The 14,746-nt window shown below is 45.2% G+C and overlaps 11 non-coding genes across 11 annotated transcripts; all 11 read right to left on the reverse strand.

The window, feature by feature from the left end:
• Positions 1–758: 758 nt before the first annotated feature.
• LOC141186902 (U2 spliceosomal RNA) lies at positions 759–949 on the reverse strand. The gene has a single exon (XR_012261137.1). It is a non-coding gene; the product is annotated as a U2 spliceosomal RNA (small nuclear RNA).
• A 1,120-nt stretch (positions 950–2,069) lies between these two features.
• Positions 2,070–2,260, reverse strand: LOC141185054 (U2 spliceosomal RNA). Its single transcript, XR_012259752.1, has one exon. It is a non-coding gene; the product is annotated as a U2 spliceosomal RNA (small nuclear RNA).
• A 1,124-nt stretch (positions 2,261–3,384) lies between these two features.
• On the reverse strand, positions 3,385–3,575 carry LOC141184446 (U2 spliceosomal RNA). The gene has a single exon (XR_012259200.1). It is a non-coding gene; the product is annotated as a U2 spliceosomal RNA (small nuclear RNA).
• Positions 3,576–4,699: 1,124 nt separating this feature from the next.
• On the reverse strand, positions 4,700–4,890 carry LOC141186903 (U2 spliceosomal RNA). Its single transcript, XR_012261138.1, has one exon. It is a non-coding gene; the product is annotated as a U2 spliceosomal RNA (small nuclear RNA).
• A 1,119-nt stretch (positions 4,891–6,009) lies between these two features.
• On the reverse strand, positions 6,010–6,200 carry LOC141186904 (U2 spliceosomal RNA). The gene has a single exon (XR_012261139.1). It is a non-coding gene; the product is annotated as a U2 spliceosomal RNA (small nuclear RNA).
• Positions 6,201–7,320: 1,120 nt separating this feature from the next.
• Positions 7,321–7,511, reverse strand: LOC141186905 (U2 spliceosomal RNA). Its single transcript, XR_012261140.1, has one exon. It is a non-coding gene; the product is annotated as a U2 spliceosomal RNA (small nuclear RNA).
• A 1,123-nt stretch (positions 7,512–8,634) lies between these two features.
• On the reverse strand, positions 8,635–8,825 carry LOC141184522 (U2 spliceosomal RNA). The gene has a single exon (XR_012259269.1). It is a non-coding gene; the product is annotated as a U2 spliceosomal RNA (small nuclear RNA).
• Positions 8,826–9,945: 1,120 nt separating this feature from the next.
• Positions 9,946–10,136, reverse strand: LOC141186906 (U2 spliceosomal RNA). The gene has a single exon (XR_012261141.1). It is a non-coding gene; the product is annotated as a U2 spliceosomal RNA (small nuclear RNA).
• A 1,125-nt stretch (positions 10,137–11,261) lies between these two features.
• On the reverse strand, positions 11,262–11,452 carry LOC141186907 (U2 spliceosomal RNA). The gene has a single exon (XR_012261142.1). It is a non-coding gene; the product is annotated as a U2 spliceosomal RNA (small nuclear RNA).
• A 1,122-nt stretch (positions 11,453–12,574) lies between these two features.
• On the reverse strand, positions 12,575–12,765 carry LOC141186908 (U2 spliceosomal RNA). The gene has a single exon (XR_012261143.1). It is a non-coding gene; the product is annotated as a U2 spliceosomal RNA (small nuclear RNA).
• Positions 12,766–13,885: 1,120 nt separating this feature from the next.
• Positions 13,886–14,076, reverse strand: LOC141186909 (U2 spliceosomal RNA). Its single transcript, XR_012261144.1, has one exon. It is a non-coding gene; the product is annotated as a U2 spliceosomal RNA (small nuclear RNA).
• Positions 14,077–14,746: the final 670 nt, after the last annotated feature.

A 14,746-nucleotide genomic window follows, 5' to 3' on the forward strand; every position in this document is an offset into this window, starting at 1 on the left:
AGGTGGCTGCTGCTGTGCGCAGGTATATAAAGGCTCAGAGCCTATTATGACACGCGCAGCCAGCGTTCCATTGCCACATTCCGTCTACTGCAGGCGGGATACCTGGATGGCTGAATGTCACTGAGAAGCTCACAGAGACCGCCATAAGCAACAGTTTAAAAGAATGCCACAGACTAATCAACCAAACTTTTTGGGTTGGTTTCTCTTTTATAGTCTGCAGGCATTAAATGAAAGAAGTCAGTGTTCCAGCAGAGGGAGACAACGTTTCAGAAAAGGCATTGTAGCAAACCAAAAAAGAAATTTTAAGCGCAGCAGAGTAACCAGCTCACATACCTGTTAGCTCAGGTGAATTTAAAAGGCTGCTGTTGATAACAAGGGCATTTGCTAAATAAATGGTGTGTGTGCAACAATATACTGAAAGGTCAATTATATTGTGCAGCTTATCTCACCACCTGTAGTTATTTAGGTGAAAGCTCCAAAATGCTTGCCTAATATGTCTGTTTATCCAAAAGGAAGTATAGAGGGAGAGCTAGATAGATAGCATTGCATTACATTACATTACATGGCAATGCAATGCACAGTTGCTGAAGTTGAACCAAAATGAGCTTGTCATCTGGCTTCTGCAACTTTTAACATGAAAAATCCAATGAGGAGAAGAAAAGCAAAGCCAAAGAGTCCATCCCAAAATCCGACAAACAAGTAAAATGAACAAAAAGCATTGAATTCAATTCTTTCTGATTTTAGAAACTGCATTAAAGAAGGGGTGCACCGGTCCTGGAGATACTGCAATACCAGGTCAATGCGTGGAGTGGACAGAGCAAGCTCTTTTTCCATCTCCCTGTTCTAAAAATCCATTTAATATATGGTCCCCAGATAGGGGACGTATCAGATATTAAACTGATAAGAACAGATACTACACTTGATCTTAGCCAAAAGGCCGAGAAGCGATAACCAGAATTGGTTTCCGACTACGGTGCCACCCAAGGATTCTGAAAAGTCCATTTGTGGAGATGGCCACCTGGACTCCCGTTAAGAAGACATGCTGTCAACCTCTAGATCCCTCACATGCCTGCACTTTTCGGCTTGCTGCTGCTGCAATCCACGCGTTTTAGATCTGCATAACTCCACCTCTTTTAGCACAGTACCCTCAACCCCCGGCTGTTCCCACCCGCCTCAACACCGTTGGAAGGGAGGAGAACCAATTAAGGCGGGGGGGGGGTGGAACGAGCAGCTGTCTACCCTTAGCAGGAGGGTTGCTGATTAATTACCTCTCCTGCTGCTGCTGCTGCTGGCTGTCCAGCAGCAGACTGAAGGTGGCTGCTGCTGTGCGCAGGTATATAAAGGCTCAGAGCCTATTATGACACGCGCAGCCAGCGTTCCATTGCCACATTCCGTCTACTGCAGGCGGGATACCTGGATGGCTGAATGTCACTGAGAAGCTCACAGAGACCGCCATAAGCAACAGTTTAAAAGAATGCCACAGACTAATCAACCAAACTTTTTGGGTTGGTTTCTCTTTTATAGTCTGCAGGCATTAAATGAAAGAAGTCAGTGTTCCAGCAGAGGGAGACAACGTTTCAGAAAAGGCATTGTAGCAAACCAAAAAAGAAATTTTAAGCGCAGCAGAGTAACCAGCTCACATACCTGTTAGCTCAGGTGAGTTTAAAAGGCTGCTGTTGATAACAAGGGCATTTGCTAAATAGATGGTGTGTGTGCAACAATATACTGAAAGGTCAATTATATTGTGCAGCTTATCTCACCACCTGTAGTTATTTAGGTGAAAGCTCCAAAATGCTTGCCTAATATGTCTGTTTATCCAAAAGGAAGTATAGAGGGAGAGCTAGATAGATAGCATTGCATTACATTACATTACATGGCAATGCAATGCACAGTTGCTGAAGTTGAACCAAAATGAGCTTGTCATCTGGCTTCTGCAACTTTTAACATGAAAAATCCAATGAGGAGAAGAAAAGCAAAGCCAAAGAGTCCATCCCAAAATCCGACAAACAAGCAAAATGAACAAAAAGCATTGAATTCAATTCTTTCTGATTTTAGAAACTGCATTAAAGAAGGGGTGCACCGGTCCTGGAGATACTGCAATACCAGGTCAATTCGTGGAGTGGACAGAGCAAGCTCTTTTTCCATCTCCCTGTTCTAAAAATCCATTTAATATATGGTCCCCAGATAGGGGACGTATCAGATATTAAACTGATAAGAACAGATACTACACTTGATCTTAGCCAAAAGGCCGAGAAGCGATAACCAGAATTGGTTTCCGACTACGGTGCCACCCAAGGATTCTGAAAAGTCCATTTGTGGAGATGGCCACCTGGACTCCCGTTAAGAAGACATGCTGTCAACCTCTAGATCCCTCACATGCCTGCACTTTTCGGCTTGCTGCTGCTGCAATCCACGCGTTTTAGATCTGCATAACTCCACCTCTTTTAGCACAGTACCCTCAACCCCCGGCTGTTCCCACCCGCCTCAACACCGTTGGAAGGGAGGAGAACCAATTAAGGCGGGGGGGGGGGGGGTGGAACGAGCAGCTGTCTACCCTTAGCAGGAGGGTTGCTGATTAATTACCTCTCCTGCTGCTGCTGCTGCTGGCTGTCCAGCAGCAGACTGAAGGTGGCTGCTGCTGTGCGCAGGTATATAAAGGCTCAGAGCCTATTATGACACGCGCAGCCAGCGTTCCATTGCCACATTCCGTCTACTGCAGGCGGGATACCTGGATGGCTGAATGTCACTGAGAAGCTCACAGAGACCGCCATAAGCAACAGTTTAAAAGAATGCCACAGACTAATCAACCAAACTTTTTGGGTTGGTTTCTCTTTTATAGTCTGCAGGCATTAAATGAAAGAAGTCAGTGTTCCAGCAGAGGGAGACAACGTTTCAGAAAAGGCATTGTAGCAAACCAAAAAAGAAATTTTAAGCGCAGCAGAGTAACCAGCTCACATACCTGTTAGCTCAGGTGAGTTTAAAAGGCTGCTGTTGATAACAAGGGCATTTGCTAAATAGATGGTGTGTGTGCAACAATATACTGAAAGGTCAATTATATTGTGCAGCTTATCTCACCACCTGTAGTTATTTAGGTGAAAGCTCCAAAATGCTTGCCTAATATGTCTGTTTATCCAAAAGGAAGTATAGAGGGAGAGCTAGATATATAGCATTGCATTACATTACATTACATGGCAATGCAATGCACAGTTGCTGAAGTTGAACCAAAATGAGCTTGTCATCTGGCTTCTGCAACTTTTAACATGAAAAATCCAATGAGGAGAAGAAAAGCAAAGCCAAAGAGTCCATCCCAAAATCCGACAAACAAGCAAAATGAACAAAAAGCATTGAATTCAATTCTTTCTGATTTTAGAAACTGCATTAAAGAAGGGGTGCACCGGTCCTGGAGATACTGCAATACCAGGTCAATGCGTGGAGTGGACAGAGCAAGCTCTTTTTCCATCTCCCTGTTCTAAAAATCCATTTAATATATGATCCCCAGATAGGGGACGTATCAGATATTAAACTGATAAGAACAGATACTACACTTGATCTTAGCCAAAAGGCCGAGAAGCGATAACCAGAATTGGTTTCCGACTACGGTGCCACCCAAGGATTCTGAAAAGTCCATTTGTGGAGATGGCCACCTGGACTCCCGTTAAGAAGACATGCTGTCAACCTCTAGATCCCTCACATGCCTGCACTTTTCGGCTTGCTGCTGCTGCAATCCACGCGTTTTAGATCTGCATAACTCCACCTCTTTTAGCACAGTACCCTCAACCCCCGGCTGTTCCCACCCGCCTCAGCACCGTTGGAAGGGAGGAGAACCAATTAAGGCGGGGGGGGGGGGGGTGGAACGAGCAGCTGTCTACCCTTAGCAGGAGGGTTGCTGATTAATTACCTCTCCTGCTGCTGCTGCTGCTGGCTGTCCAGCAGCAGACTGAAGGTGGCTGCTGCTGTGCGCAGGTATATAAAGGCTCAGAGCCTATTATGACACGCGCAGCCAGCGTTCCATTGCCACATTCCGTCTACTGCAGGCGGGATACCTGGATGGCTGAATGTCACTGAGAAGCTCACAGAGACCGCCATAAGCAACAGTTTAAAAGAATGCCACAGACTAATCAACCAAACTTTTTGGGTTGGTTTCTCTTTTATAGTCTGCAGGCATTAAATGAAAGAAGTCAGTGTTCCAGCAGAGGGAGACAACGTTTCAGAAAAGGCATTGTAGCAAACCAAAAAAGAAATTTTAAGCGCAGCAGAGTAACCAGCTCACATACCTGTTAGCTCAGGTGAGTTTAAAAGGCTGCTGTTGATAACAAGGGCATTTGCTAAATAGATGGTGTGTGTGCAACAATATACTGAAAGGTCAATTATATTGTGCAGCTTATCTCACCACCTGTAGTTATTTAGGTGAAAGCTCCAAAATGCTTGCCTAATATGTCTGTTTATCCAAAAGGAAGTATAGAGGGAGAGCTAGATAGATAGAATTGCATTACATTACATTACATGGCAATGCAATGCACAGTTGCTGAAGTTGAACCAAAATGAGCTTGTCATCTGGCTTCTGCAACTTTTAACATGAAAAATCCAATGAGGAGAAGAAAAGCAAAGCCAAAGAGTCCATCCCAAAATCCGACAAACAAGCAAAATGAACAAAAAGCATTGAATTCAATTCTTTCTGATTTTAGAAACTGCATTAAAGAAGGGGTGCACCGGTCCTGGAGATACTGCAATACCAGGTCAATGCGTGGAGTGGACAGAGCAAGCTCTTTTTCCATCTCCCTGTTCTAAAAATCCATTTAATATATGGTCCCCAGATAGGGGACGTATCAGATATTAAACTGATAAGAACAGATACTACACTTGATCTTAGCCAAAAGGCCGAGAAGCGATAACCAGAATTGGTTTCCGACTACGGTGCCACCCAAGGATTCTGAAAAGTCCATTTGTGGAGATGGCCACCTGGACTCCCGTTAAGAAGACATGCTGTCAACCTCTAGATCCCTCACATGCCTGCACTTTTCGGCTTGCTGCTGCTGCAATCCACGCGTTTTAGGTCTGCATAACTCCACCTCTTTTAGCACAGTACCCTCAACCCCCGGCTGTTCCCACCCGCCTCAACACCGTTGGAAGGGAGGAGAACCAATTAAGGCGGGGGGGGGGGGGGGTGGAACGAGCAGCTGTCTACCCTTAGCAGGAGGGTTGCTGATTAATTACCTCTCCTGCTGCTGCTGGCTGTCCAGCAGCAGACTGAAGGTGGCTGCTGCTGTGCGCAGGTATATAAAGGCTCAGAGCCTATTATGACACGTGCAGCCAGCGTTCCATTGCCACATTCCGTCTACTGCAGGCGGGATACCTGGATGGCTGAATGTCACTGAGAAGCTCACAGAGACCGCCATAAGCAACAGTTTAAAAGAATGCCACAGACTAATCAACCAAACTTTTTGGGTTGGTTTCTCTTTTATAGTCTGCAGGCATTAAATGAAAGAAGTCAGTGTTCCAGCAGAGGGAGACAACGTTTCAGAAAAGGCATTGTAGCAAACCAAAAAAGAAATTTTAAGCGCAGCAGAGTAACCAGCTCACATACCTGTTAGCTCAGGTGAGTTTAAAAGGCTGCTGTTGATAACAAGGGCATTTGCTAAATAGATGGTGTGTGTGCAACAATATACTGAAAGGTCAATTATATTGTGCAGCTTATCTCACCACCTGTAGTTATTTAGGTGAAAGCTCCAAAATGCTTGCCTAATATGTCTGTTTATCCAAAAGGAAGTATAGAGGGAGAGCTAGATAGATAGCATTGCATTACATTACATTACATGGCAATGCAATGCACAGTTGCTGAAGTTGAACCAAAATGAGCTTGTCATCTGGCTTCTGCAACTTTTAACATGAAAAATCCAATGAGGAGAAGAAAAGCAAAGCCAAAGAGTCCATCCCAAAATCCGACAAACAAGCAAAATGAACAAAAAGCATTGAATTCAATTCTTTCTGATTTTAGAAACTGCATTAAAGAAGGGGTGCACCGGTCCTGGAGATACTGCAATACCAGGTCAATGCGTGGAGTGGACAGAGCAAGCTCTTTTTCCATCTCCCTGTTCTAAAAATCCATTTAATATATGGTCCCCAGATAGGGGACGTATCAGATATTAAACTGATAAGAACAGATACTACACTTGATCTTAGCCAAAAGGCCGAGAAGCGATAACCAGAATTGGTTTCCGACTACGGTGCCACCCAAGGATTCTGAAAAGTCCATTTGTGGAGATGGCCACCTGGACTCCCGTTAAGAAGACATGCTGTCAACCTCTAGATCCCTCACATGCCTGCACTTTTCGGCTTGCTGCTGCTGCAATCCACGCGTTTTAGATCTGCATAACTCCACCTCTTTTAGCACAGTACCCTCAACCCCCGGCTGTTCCCACCCGCCTCAACACCATTGGAAGGGAGGAGAACCAATTAAGGCGGGGGGGGGGTGGAACGAGCAGCTGTCTACCCTTAGCAGGAGGGTTGCTGATTAATTACCTCTCCTGCTGCTGCTGCTGCTGGCTGTCCAGCAGCAGACTGAAGGTGGCTGCTGCTGTGCGCAGGTATATAAAGGCTCAGAGCCTATTATGACACGCGCAGCCAGCGTTCCATTGCCACATTCCGTCTACTGCAGGCGGGATACCTGGATGGCTGAATGTCACTGAGAAGCTCACAGAGACCGCCATAAGCAACAGTTTAAAAGAATGCCACAGACTAATCAACCAAACTTTTTGGGTTGGTTTCTCTTTTATAGTCTGCAGGCATTAAATGAAAGAAGTCAGTGTTCCAGCAGAGGGAGACAACGTTTCAGAAAAGGCATTGTAGCAAACCAAAAAAGAAATTTTAAGCGCAGCAGAGTAACCAGCTCACATACCTGTTAGCTCAGGTGAGTTTAAAAGGCTGCTGTTGATAACAAGGGCATTTGCTAAATAGATGGTGTGTGTGCAACAATATACTGAAAGGTCAATTATATTGTGCAGCTTATCTCACCACCTGTAGTTATTTAGGTGAAAGCTCCAAAATGCTTGCCTAATATGTCTGTTTATCCAAAAGGAAGTATAGAGGGAGAGCTAGATAGATAGCATTGCATTACATTACATTACATGGCAATGCAATGCACAGTTGCTGAAGTTGAACCAAAATGAGCTTGTCATCTGGCTTCTGCAACTTTTAACATGAAAAATCCAATGAGGAGAAGAAAAGCAAAGCCAAAGAGTCCATCCCAAAATCCGACAAACAAGCAAAATGAACAAAAAGCATTGAATTCAATTCTTTCTGATTTTAGAAACTGCATTAAAGAAGGGGTGCACCGGTCCTGGAGATACTGCAATACCAGGTCAATGCGTGGAGTGGACAGAGCAAGCTCTTTTTCCATCTCCCTGTTCTAAAAATCCATTTAATATATGGTCCCCAGATAGGGGACGTATCAGATATTAAACTGATAAGAACAGATACTACACTTGATCTTAGCCAAAAGGCCGAGAAGCGATAACCAGAATTGGTTTCCGACTACGGTGCCACCCAAGGATTCTGAAAAGTCCATTTGTGGAGATGGCCACCTGGACTCCCGTTAAGAAGACATGCTGTCAACCTCTAGATCCCTCACATGCCTGCACTTTTCGGCTTGCTGCTGCTGCAATCCACGCGTTTTAGATCTGCATAACTCCACCTCTTTTAGCACAGTACCCTCAACCCCCGGCTGTTCCCACCCGCCTCAACACCGTTGGAAGGGAGGAGAACCATTTAAGGCGGGGGGGGGGGGGTGGAACGAGCATCTGTCTACCCTTAGCAGGAGGGTTGCTGATTAATTACCTCTCCTGCTGCTGCTGCTGCTGGCTGTCCAGCAGCAGACTGAAGGTGGCTGCTGCTGTGCGCAGGTATATAAAGGCTCAGAGCCTATTATGACACGCGCAGCCAGCGTTCCATTGCCACATTCCGTCTACTGCAGGCGGGATACCTGGATGGCTGAATGTCACTGAGAAGCTCACAGAGACCGCCATAAGCAACAGTTTAAAAGAATGCCACAGACTAATCAACCAAACTTTTTGGGTTGGTTTCTCTTTTATAGTCTGCAGGCATTAAATGAAAGAAGTCAGTGTTCCAGCAGAGGGAGACAACGTTTCAGAAAAGGCATTGTAGCAAACCAAAAAAGAAATTTTAAGCGCAGCAGAGTAACCAGCTCACATACCTGTTAGCTCAGGTGAGTTTAAAAGGCTGCTGTTGATAACAAGGGCATTTGCTAAATAGATGGTGTGTGTGCAACAATATACTGAAAGGTCAATTATATTGTGCAGCTTATCTCACCACCTGTAGTTATTTAGGTGAAAGCTCCAAAATGCTTGCCTAATATGTCTGTTTATCCAAAAGGAAGTATAGAGGGAGAGCTAGATAGATAGCATTGCATTACATTACATTACATGGCAATGCAATGCACAGTTGCTGAAGTTGAACCAAAATGAGCTTGTCATCTGGCTTCTGCAACTTTTAACATGAAAAATCCAATGAGGAGAAGAAAAGCAAAGCCAAAGAGTCCATCCCAAAATCCGACAAACAAGCAAAATGAACAAAAAGCATTGAATTCAATTCTTTCTGATTTTAGAAACTGCATTAAAGAAGGGGTGCACCGGTCCTGAAGATACTGCAATACCAGGTCAATGCGTGGAGTGGACAGAGCAAGCTCTTTTTCCATCTCCCTGTTCTAAAAATCCATTTAATATATGGTCCCCAGATAGGGGACGTATCAGATATTAAACTGATAAGAACAGATACTACACTTGATCTTAGCCAAAAGGCCGAGAAGCGATAACCAGAATTGGTTTCCGACTACGGTGCCACCCAAGGATTCTGAAAAGTCCATTTGTGGAGATGGCCACCTGGACTCCCGTTAAGAAGACATGCTGTCAACCTCTAGATCCCTCACATGCCTGCACTTTTCGGCTTGCTGCTGCTGCAATCCACGCGTTTTAGATCTGCATAACTCCACCTCTTTTAGCACAGTACCCTCAACCCCCGGCTGTTCCCACCCGCCTCAACACCGTTGGAAGGGAGGAGAACCAATTAAGGCGGGGGGGGGGTGGAACGAGCAGCTGTCTACCCTTAGCAGGAGGGTTGCTGATTAATTACCTCTCCTGCTGCTGCTGCTGCTGGCTGTCCAGCAGCAGACTGAAGGTGGCTGCTGCTGTGCGCAGGTATATAAAGGCTCAGAGCCTATTATGACACGCGCAGCCAGCGTTCCATTGCCACATTCCGTCTACTGCAGGCGGGATACCTGGATGGCTGAATGTCACTGAGAAGCTCACAGAGACCGCCATAAGCAACAGTTTAAAAGAATGCCACAGACTAATCAACCAAACTTTTTGGGTTGGTTTCTCTTTTATAGTCTGCAGGCATTAAATGAAAGAAGTCAGTGTTCCAGCAGAGGGAGACAACGTTTCAGAAAAGGCATTGTAGCAAACCAAAAAAGAAATTTTAAGCGCAGCAGAGTAACCAGCTCACATACCTGTTAGCTCAGGTGAGTTTAAAAGGCTGCTGTTGATAACAAGGGCATTTGCTAAATAGATGGTGTGTGTGCAACAATATACTGAAAGGTCAATTATATTGTGCAGCTTATCTCACCACCTGTAGTTATTTAGGTGAAAGCTCCAAAATGCTTGCCTAATATGTCTGTTTATCCAAAAGGAAGTATAGAGGGAGAGCTAGATAGATAGCATTGCATTACATTACATTACATGGCAATGCAATGCACAGTTGCTGAAGTTGAACCAAAATGAGCTTGTCATCTGGCTTCTGCAACTTTTAACATGAAAAATCCAATGAGGAGAAGAAAAGCAAAGCCAAAGAGTCCATCCCAAAATCCGACAAACAAGCAAAATGAACAAAAAGCATTGAATTCAATTCTTTCTGATTTTAGAAACTGCATTAAAGAAGGGGTGCACCGGTCCTGGAGATACTGCAATACCAGGTCAATGCGTGGAGTGGACAGAGCAAGCTCTTTTTCCATCTCCCTGTTCTAAAAATCCATTTAATATATGGTCCCCAGATAGGGGACGTATCAGATATTAAACTGATAAGAACAGATACTACACTTGATCTTAGCCAAAAGGCCGAGAAGCGATAACCAGAATTGGTTTCCGACTACGGTGCCACCCAAGGATTCTGAAAAGTCCATTTGTGGAGATGGCCACCTGGACTCCCGTTAAGAAGACATGCTGTCAACCTCTAGATCCCTCACATGCCTGCACTTTTCGGCTTGCTGCTGCTGCAATCCACGCGTTTTAGATCTGCATAACTCCACCTCTTTTAGCACAGTACCCTCAACCCCCGGCTGTTCCCACCCGCCTCAACACCGTTGGAAGGGAGGAGAACCAATTAAGGCGGGGGGGGGGGGGGGTGGAACGAGCAGCTGTCTACCCTTAGCAGGAGGGTTGCTGATTAATTACCTCTCCTGCTGCTGCTGCTGCTGGCTGTCCAGCAGCAGACTGAAGGTGGCTGCTGCTGTGCGCAGGTATATAAAGGCTCAGAGCCTATTATGACACGCGCAGCCAGCGTTCCATTGCCACATTCCGTCTACTGCAGGCGGGATACCTGGATGGCTGAATGTCACTGAGAAGCTCACAGAGACCGCCATAAGCAACAGTTTAAAAGAATGCCACAGACTAATCAACCAAACTTTTTGGGTTGGTTTCTCTTTTATAGTCTGCAGGCATTAAATGAAAGAAGTCAGTGTTCCAGCAGAGGGAGACAACGTTTCAGAAAAGGCATTGTAGCAAACCAAAAAAGAAATTTTAAGCGCAGCAGAGTAACCAGCTCACATACCTGTTAGCTCAGGTGAGTTTAAAAGGCTGCTGTTGATAACAAGGGCATTTGCTAAATAGATGGTGTGTGTGCAACAATATACTGAAAGGTCAATTATATTGTGCAGCTTATCTCACCACCTGTAGTTATTTAGGTGAAAGCTCCAAAATGCTTGCCTAATATGTCTGTTTATCCAAAAGGAAGTATAGAGGGAGAGCTAGATAGATAGCATTGCATTACATTACATTACATGGCAATGCAATGCACAGTTGCTGAAGTTGAACCAAAATGAGCTTGTCATCTGGCTTCTGCAACTTTTAACATGAAAAATCCAATGAGGAGAAGAAAAGCAAAGCCAAAGAGTCCATCCCAAAATCCGACAAACAAGCAAAATGAACAAAAAGCATTGAATTCAATTCTTTCTGATTTTAGAAACTGCATTAAAGAAGGGGTGCACCGGTCCTGGAGATACTGCAATACCAGGTCAATGCGTGGAGTGGACAGAGCAAGCTCTTTTTCCATCTCCCTGTTCTAAAAATCCATTTAATATATGGTCCCCAGATAGGGGACGTATCAGATATTAAACTGATAAGAACAGATACTACACTTGATCTTAGCCAAAAGGCCGAGAAGCGATAACCAGAATTGGTTTCCGACTACGGTGCCACCCAAGGATTCTGAAAAGTCCATTTGTGGAGATGGCCACCTGGACTCCCATTAAGAAGACATGCTGTCAACCTCTAGATCCCTCACATGCCTGCACTTTTCGGCTTGCTGCTGCTGCAATCCACGCGTTTTAGATCTGCATAACTCCACCTCTTTTAGCACAGTACCCTCAACCCCCGGCTGTTCCCACCCGCCTCAACACCGTTGGAAGGGAGGAGAACCAATTAAGGCGGGGGGGGGGGGTGGAACGAGCAGCTGTCTACCCTTAGCAGGAGGGTTGCTGATTAATTACCTCTCCTGCTGCTGCTGCTGCTGGCTCTCCAGCAGCAGACTGAAGGTGGCTGCTGCTGTGCGCAGGTATATAAAGGCTCAGAGCCTATTATGACACGCGCAGCCAGCGTTCCATTGCCACATTCCGTCTACTGCAGGCGGGATACCTGGATGGCTGAATGTCACTGAGAAGCTCACAGAGACCGCCATAAGCAACAGTTTAAAAGAATGCCACAGACTAATCAACCAAACTTTTTGGGTTGGTTTCTCTTTTATAGTCTGCAGGCATTAAATGAAAGAAGTCAGTGTTCCAGCAGAGGGAGACAACGTTTCAGAAAAGGCATTGTAGCAAACCAAAAAAGAAATTTTAAGCGCAGCAGAGTAACCAGCTCACATACCTGTTAGCTCAGGTGAGTTTAAAAGGCTGCTGTTGATAACAAGGGCATTTGCTAAATAGATGGTGTGTGTGCAACAATATACTGAAAGGTCAATTATATTGTGCAGCTTATCTCACCACCTGTAGTTATTTAGGTGAAAGCTCCAAAATGCTTGCCTAATATGTCTGTTTATCCAAAAGGAAGTATAGAGGGAGAGCTAGATAGATAGCATTGCATTACATTACATTACATGGCAATGCAATGCACAGTTGCTGAAGTTGAACCAAAATGAGCTTGTCATCTGGCTTCTGCAACTTTTAACTTGAAAAATCCAATGAGGAGAAGAAAAGCAAAGCCAAAGAGTCCATCCCAAAATCCGACAAACAAGCAAAATGAACAAAAAGCATTGAATTCAATTCTTTCTGATTTTAGAAACTGCATTAAAGAAGGGGTGCACCGGTCCTGGAGATACTGCAATACCAGGTCAATGCGTGGAGTGGACAGAGCAAGCTCTTTTTCCATCTCCCTGTTCTAAAAATCCATTTAATATATGGTCCCCAGATAGGGGACGTATCAGATATTAAACTGATAAGAACAGATACTACACTTGATCTTAGCCAAAAGGCCGAGAAGCGATAACCAGAATTCGTTTCCGACTACGGTGCCACCCAAGGATTCTGAAAAGTCCATTTGTGGAGATGGCCACCTGGACTCCCGTTAAGAAGACATGCTGTCAACCTCTAGATCCCTCACATGCCTGCACTTTTCGGCTTGCTGCTGCTGCAATCCACGCGTTTTAGATCTGCATAACTCCACCTCTTTTAGCACAGTACCCTCAACCCCCGGCTGTTCCCACCCGCCTCAACACCGTTGGAAGGGAGGAGAACCAATTAAGGCGGGGGGGGGGTGGAACGAGCAGCTGTCTACCCTTAGCAGGAGGGTTGCTGATTAATTACCTCTCCTGCTGCTGCTGCTGCTGGCTGTCCAGCAGCAGACTGAAGGTGGCTGCTGCTGTGCGCAGGTATATAAAGGCTCAGAGCCTATTATGACACGCGCAGCCAGCGTTCCATTGCCACATTCCGTCTACTGCAGGCGGGATACCTGGATGGCTGAATGTCACTGAGAAGCTCACAGAGACCGCCATAAGCAACAGTTTAAAAGAATGCCACAGACTAATCAACCAAACTTTTTGGGTTGGTTTCTCTTTTATAGTCTGCAGGCATTAAATGAAAGAAGTCAGTGTTCCAGCAGAGGGAGACAACGTTTCAGAAAAGGCATTGTAGCAAACCAAAAAAGAAATTTTAAGCGCAGCAGAGTAACCAGCTCACATACCTGTTAGCTCAGGTGAGTTTAAAAGGCTGCTGTTGATAACAAGGGCATTTGCTAAATAGATGGTGTGTGTGCAACAATATACTGAAAGGTCAATTATATTGTGCAGCTTATCTCACCACCTGTAGTTATTTAGGTGAAAGCTCCAAAATGCTTGCCTAATATGTCTGTTTATCCAAAAGGAAGTATAGAGGGAGAGCTAGATAGATAGCATTGCATTACATTACATTACATGGCAATGCAAAGCACAGTTGCTGAAGTTGAACCAAAATGAGCTTGTCATCTGGCTTCTGCAACTTTTAACATGAAAAATCCAATGAGGAGAAGAAAAGCAAAGCCAAAGAGTCCATCCCAAAATCCGACAAACAAGCAAAATGAACAAAAAGCATTGAATTCAATTCTTTCTGATTTTAGAAACTGCATTAAAGAAGGGGTGCACCGGTCCTGGAGATACTGCAATACCAGGTCAATGCGTGGAGTGGACAGAGCAAGCTCTTTTTCCATCTCCCTGTTCTAAAAATCCATTTAATATATGGTCCCCAGATAGGGGACGTATCAGATATTAAACTGATAAGAACAGATACTACACTTGATCTTAGCCAAAAGGCCGAGAAGCGATAACCAGAATTGGTTTCCGACTACGGTGCCACCCAAGGATTCTGAAAAGTCCATTTGTGGAGATGGCCACCTGGACTCCCGTTAAGAAGACATGCTGTCAACCTCTAGATCCCTCACATGCCTGCACTTTTCGGCTTGCTGCTGCTGCAATCCACGCGTTTTAGATCTGCATAACTCCACCTCTTTTAGCACAGTACCCTCAACCCCCGGCTGTTCCCACCCGCCTCAACACCGTTGGAAGGGAGGAGAACCAATTAAGGTGGGGGGGGGGGGTGGAACGAGCAGCTGTCTACCCTTAGCAGGAGGGTTGCTGATTAATTACCTCTCCTGCTGCTGCTGCTGCTGGCTGTCCAGCAGCAGACTGAAGGTGGCTGCTGCTGTGCGCAGGTATATAAAGGCTCAGAGCCTATTATGACACGCGCAGCCAGCGTTCCATTGCCACATTCCGTCTACTGCAGGCGGGATACCTGGATGGCTGAATGTCACTGAGAAGCTCACAGAGACCGCCATAAGCAACAGTTTAAAAGAATGCCACAGACTAATCAACCAAACTTTTTGGGTTGGTTTCTCTTTTATAGTCTGCAGGCATTAAATGAAAGAAGTCAGTGTTCCAGCAGAGGGAGACAACGTTTCAGAAAAGGCATTGTAGCAAACCAAAAAAGAAATTTTAA

This window comes from Phyllobates terribilis, unplaced genomic scaffold (assembly GCF_046119375.1).
Source record: "Phyllobates terribilis strain yellow unplaced genomic scaffold, ASM4611937v1 Scaffold_40__1_contigs__length_11209783, whole genome shotgun sequence".
Lineage (NCBI taxonomy): Eukaryota > Metazoa > Chordata > Amphibia > Anura > Dendrobatidae > Phyllobates > Phyllobates terribilis.